This window comes from Staurois parvus, unplaced genomic scaffold, assembly GCF_062004578.1.
Source record: "Staurois parvus isolate SC_StPar_1 unplaced genomic scaffold, SC_StPar_1.0 ptg000222l, whole genome shotgun sequence".
Lineage (NCBI taxonomy): Eukaryota > Metazoa > Chordata > Amphibia > Anura > Ranidae > Staurois > Staurois parvus.
The window spans coordinates 1,566,175-1,572,174 of record NW_028318018.1 but is presented as its reverse complement, the minus strand read 5'-3'; positions in this window follow the sequence as shown (position 1 = coordinate 1,572,174).

Here is a 6,000-nt window from a genome sequence, read left to right as displayed (position 1 = left end):
GATCGGTGACTATGGTGGACTCCCGGCTGTACAAGTAGGGTTGCAATTTTTTTAGGGCCCAGACTATGGCCAGGCACTCTTTTTCTACGGTGGTGTAAGCGACTTCCCTGTCTAGCAGTTTGCAGCTGAGGAAGGCGACGGGGTGTTCCTCCCCAGCCTCATTTACTTGGCTGAGAACAGCCCTTAGGCCGTAGATGGAGGCGTCGGTCTGCACCAGGAAGCGTCTGCTGGGGTCAGGGGCAGCCAGGACTGGGTTGCTTGCCAGGGCTGACTTGAGGTCATGGAAGGCGGAGTCACAGGCCAAGGTCCAGTTCACCATTCTAGGGCTGTTCTTCCGGGTCAGGTTGGTCAGGGGTTGGGCCACGGAGCTGAAATTAGGTACAAATTTATGATAGTAACTGGCGGTACCGAGAAATACCATCACTTGTTTCTTAGTCTGGGGAGTTGGCCAGTCATGGATGGCTTGGACCTTGGCAGGCTTGGGTTTCAGTTTCCCCCGTACTCTGTGTCCGAGGTACTGTACCTCAGCCATTTCTAGCTGGCATTTGTCCAGCCTCACCGTCAGCCCGGCCCCTCATATATGCTATCCAGGATGGTCCCCACATGTAACAGGTGCTCCTCCCATGTGTTACTGAAGATGGCCATCTCATCTACGTAGGCGGACGCAAACTCTTACCATCCCTCTAGTAGCTGGTCCAAGACCCGTTGAAAGGTGGTGAGGGCGTTTTTCATGCCAAAGGGCATGACGAGGAATTCGTACAGGCCGAACGGGGTAATGAAGGCGGAGCGCTCAGTGCTCTCCCTGGTGAGGGCGATCTTCCAGTAACCCTTACTGAGATCTAGGGAGCTGACACACTGAGCCCCAGCGAGACGGTCTAGCAGGTCATCTATGTGGGGCATGGGATAGGCGTCACTGATGGTGTAGTCGTTCAGTCTCCTGTAGTCAACGCAAAAGCGGGTGCTCCTGTCCTTTTTTGGCACCAGCACCACCGGGAGGCCCAGGGACTGCGGGAGGGCCGGATGATGCCCAGCTGGAGCATCTTCGAGAGCTCCGCCCAGATGGCCATCTTCACAGATTCGGGGACTTGGTAGGGGGCCTGCTGGATGGGTTTTTGACCGTGGGTCTCCACATGGTGGAGGGCTAATTCAGTGCGGCCCGGGGCGGCCAAGAAGGTGACAGCCCATTCCACTAGCACGGCCCGCATTTGAGTCATTTGGCAGGGGCTCAGCCAAGCCTCATTGGAAATTTGGTGGGTGATGGCTTCGGTGGTTTGTAGGAGGTTGGGCAGGGCCCCCTCTTTGGCCTCCCCCATGGAGGTGGGGCAAATGGCTAGCACGGGCAGGGTCCTATCATGATACTCTTTCAGCATGTTGATGTGGACCGTGCGCTGCTGGCGGTCCTGGGCATCGAGGCTAATGACATAGCTGGTCTCCTCTATTTTACGAAGGACCTTGTAGGGTCCTTCCCAGGTGTTCTGGAGCTTATTCTGGGGGTGGGGGACTATCTTAAGGACCTGTTGGCCCTCGGCGAACTCACGTCCGCGCACCCTGTAGTCGTACCACTCTTTCTAGTGAGTCTGGGCACGGCGGCCAGGCGGGTCAGTCGTTCCTGCAACTTGAGTACGTAGGGGATGACCGGGGTACTCGTGTCCTCTATTTTTGCTTCCCAATGTTCCTGGAGTAGGGACAGGGGACCTCGGACCTTCCGCCCGTATAGGAGTTGAAAGGAGGAAAACCCCGTTGACTCCTGCGGTACCTCCCGGTGTGCAAACAGCAGATGAGGGAGGAGCCTCTTCCAGTCCACCTCCCCATCAACAAAGGACCTCAGCATGCCCTTCAGGGTCCCATTAAAGCGCTCACAGAGGCCATTGGTCTGGGGATTATTCGGAGTGGTCCTGATTGCCCGTACCCCGCACGTGCACCATAGGGATTGGACTACCGTCGGACATAAACTGGGTACCCTGGTCAGTCAAGATCTCACTGGGGAAGCCTACCTGGGCAAAAACAGTGACCAGGGCCTCCACCACCTTAGGGGCAGAGATGTTGGACAGGGTGACTGCCTCTTGGCAGCAGGTTGTATAATACACTACCGTGAGGATGTATTTTTTCCCCAACTTACTGGGGCGGGCCAGGGGTCCTATGATGTTTATGGCTACTCTCTGAAAGGGCTCCTCAATGATGGGCAGGGGAAGGAGCGGGGTTCTGGGGTGGTCCCCAGGGTGTCCCTTCCTTTGGCAGGTGTCACAGGTCCGGCAGAAGTGAGCAACTGACTGCGAGATGCTCGGCCAATAAAAGGCTTGGGTTAGTCGCTTCTCTGTCCTCCTCTTCCCTAGGTGGCCAGCTAACGGAATGTCATGGGCGATCTGGAGCAGCAGGAAACTAAACAGTCTGGGCATGACCAGTTGTTTGGGGGCAGCATGAGGATGGCCCGGGTAGCTTGGGCCCTCCCAGTGGTACAGCAGCCCCTGCTCCCACCAAAGCTGGTCCCCTTTTCTAACTGTCCCGCATCTGCCTGGGCCCTAAACCGGGCCAAGTTGGGTCTGCATCTAGCTCCTTCTTAAAAGTCTCCAGGTGCCAGGCCAGGGTGGTGTCTAGGTCAAGTGTGGGGGAACTCACCAGGTCCATGAAGGGGGGTCCCGTGGTAGTCTCGTCTTTGGGAAGACCTCGACCTGCTTGGCTCCTAGTCACAGCCCCAACATACTGGCACTGCAGCTCCCCTAGATCGTTTCCGAGCAGGAACATATGCCGGCAATGTTGCTCTCCGAATCCATAATTAAGGCGTAAGGACACCCTGGGAAAATGCTGTCTGGCTCCTCCCACCAGTTCGATGGAGAATCCACTGCTGGGTTGTATGGCTTCCGGCCTTATCATGCAGGGGTTTGCTATGGTAAGGAAGGCCCCCATATCCCTGAAGCCGGTGGCGGGATACCCATACACGGCCTGCAGGTGGCACTGCCTCTGCGCAGGGTAGGATGCTCCTGGGGGATGACGGCTTCTGGAGTGGTCATCCATTCACTGGGGCGTGGGGGCAGGGGCTCTTCTGCTGGGTTCAGTTCCAGGTAGTTGATGGGGCGGTTGAAGCAACGGCCTCTGGGGTTTGGGCAGTTGGCCTGGATGTGCCCCAGTTGGTTGCATCCATAGCATCGATGATCCAGGGGCGGTCCCATGAGTGGAGGCCGATAGGGAGGCCCCGCGGGGTTTGCTGCAGTGGGCAGGGGGGCCACCCTGGCAGGTGGGGTGGCAGGATTGAGGGGTGGCCGGACAGGCGGCGAGGCCTTCGGCGGCTCAGTGGCTTGTTTCTTCCAATGGGGCTTGATGGCGAGGACCTTGTCGACCAGGGCAATGGTCTTCACGAGGGTGGCAGGGGCTCTTTCTCTCACCTATCCTTGCACCTCTGCAGGACATTGGGTATAAAATTGTTTTTTCAGGAAGGCCTGGATAATTTCCTCTGCGGTGCGGGCATGTTCCCCCTCCAGCCACTGCCGGCAGGACTGTGACATTTTATGAGCGTACATCTTGTAGGATGACTCGGCATGGCAGGGAAGGTCTTGGAAATGGGCTCGGTGGGTCTCTGGGGTCACCGCATAGTGCTCCAGCACGGTCTGTTTGACCCGTGCATAATCTCTGTTCTCTTGGGAATCCAGCGGCTGCACCCCCTTATAGCAGGCCCACGAGGTGCCGTAGCCAATCTGTTTGCGGCACCTCCATGAGTTGACACAAATATTCATAGTCTTGGAAGAACCCCTTCACATCCCCGGTGCCTTCATTAAAAGGCTTGAAATCTTTTCAAGTGACCCGGGGAGGAGGAGACCCCACGGTTCTGGGGCTGGGAGGGAAACTCAGATCTCAGTGGCTCCCTTGGCTCTCTCTCTCGTGGCCCCTCCGGATAGCCTCCCTCTTGTCATCTACCGTGGCCTTTGCTTCCAGGATGGTCATTTCCTCCTCCAACCGAGCAATCCAGGGACTTTTGGGTCCTTGTGTGTGGGGGAGGCCGGGGAGGGTCGGTTCTCCTCCCTTGCTTGAGTGTCTTGGGGGTCAGCCTCCTCAATGGGCGTGATCAGGTCTTCCTTGGATAAGCAAAAAGAGATGTCATACACTCAACATATTGATAGCAGTTATTAGAAGGCATTCATAGAACATCGCATTATAAAGTCGGCATGAGTAAGTCATGGAGAAAGTAGTACATGTGAGTGATGGGCAGATAGATTATGTAGGTGAGGGGATAATAGACGCCAATACAGAGTGTGTGATCGTAGAGGAAGATGAAGATGACGTTTGCCAGTAAATACTGTTAGGTGATTTAGATGTCACAGATGACATCTGCGATCCACCAACAACCTACCAGAAGAGAGTGATAAAAGAAGTGTCTGTGGACTTGGGATCTGGGATTAGATAAGAAGGTAAGAGAAGGGGAAAACAAGAGGAAAATAGAGGAGAAAGGAGGTATTACCCGGGGACCTGGTTAGGTTAGATTAGAGAGAGAGAGATGAGGAGGAAGGTGGAGGAGAAAGGAGGTATTACCCGGGGACCTAGTTAGGTTAGATTAGAGAGAGAGAGATGAGGAGGAAGGTGGAGGAGAGAGGAGAGGGAAGCCAGTGTTTACGGGTTCCACCGTGAGTAATGTCGTGGAAATGTCATGTTGCAGTTGCTTAAGGTAGATCTATGTTGTAAATATGGTGTCTGGTGGGTATATGATCCTTAGTTAAGAGGTTAGACATAAGGTCATGGCATTGATGAAAATGGAGGTAGAAATGAGATGCATGGGAGAAAAGGGTGAGGACAAAGGAGAAACAAGATTGCATTATAACAGCTCGTCAGTCAAAATCAATATCAATTAAGTTAGTAGACAGTGACTCCAATATTGCCGGGACCGATGGAGTTTTCATTGGATGGTTTATTAAGTGGGGATTCTAGAGATAAAATGCCTGTTCCTGTGCGGATAGGGATCCCATGATGTAGGATTCCCATTTACGGAAATAAGAGGACTCCTTTGAGGAGGTCAGAGAGGTGATTAGGTTGAGTCTGTTGAGGCGTAGGAGAGAGTGAAGCTCCTGCTTGACGTCCGTCAAGGTTGGAGGGCAGTTGGAGACCCATTTCCGAAGAATGGCCCCTCTTGCTATTAGAAGTGTTGTGGATATCCACGGCTTGTTTCTGAAAGATGACATTTGAGAAGAGAAGAGGCCAATGGCTGGCTGTTCCAAATGGCATAAGGTGAGTGGTAATGGGTTCATGGATGGTAGTGATTATGGTTATGAAGTTGACCACTTGTTTCCAAAATGTGGAAATAGCCGAGCATAGCCAGAATCTGTGTTGCAATGATGGGTTTTGACTGCCACAGAGAGGGCAAGTAGATAGAGCCGGATCAGTTTTTGAGTAGAGACAGGGCATATAGGCACGGTGTATAATCTTGAGTTGTTGTTCCTGCCAGAATTCATTGTGGTTGAAGGCACATGTGGAGTTGTAACCTGACAGTAGATGGTCAGCTGTGAATGCATTTTTGAAATCTTTGACCCAGGATTTCACAGCGTTGAATGTCTCAAAAGGTTTGGCATACAGTAGATTTACAGGTCTGTATATGTTCGATATTTTATATTTTTAAGAGGTCGCCAAGGTCTCGATGAATGTAGATTGAAATCTTGTAGACCTTGTAGGCCCCACAGAGTTGACAAAGTTTCTTACTTGAAGCATGTAAAAAAGTGGTGTGTTGGTAGACCGTAGGTGTGTACGACAGTATTAATAGGTTTTGGGGAACCCGTAGTGGTGTCATATAAGTGCTGTACCAAAGTAAGGTCTTGAATCTTCCAAGTATCATAAGCTTCATATATTTGAGGGGGAATAAAGGAAGGGTTATGATGGATAGGAAGGATACGAGAAAGCCACAGAGATACCCCCAGTTTACACCTGACTTCCCTCCATGTAATAAGGGTGTCGCGAATGAGTAGATTATGTTTTAGATGAGGTGGGAGAGAATTAACATTGGAATGTAGTAAGGCCGATAGA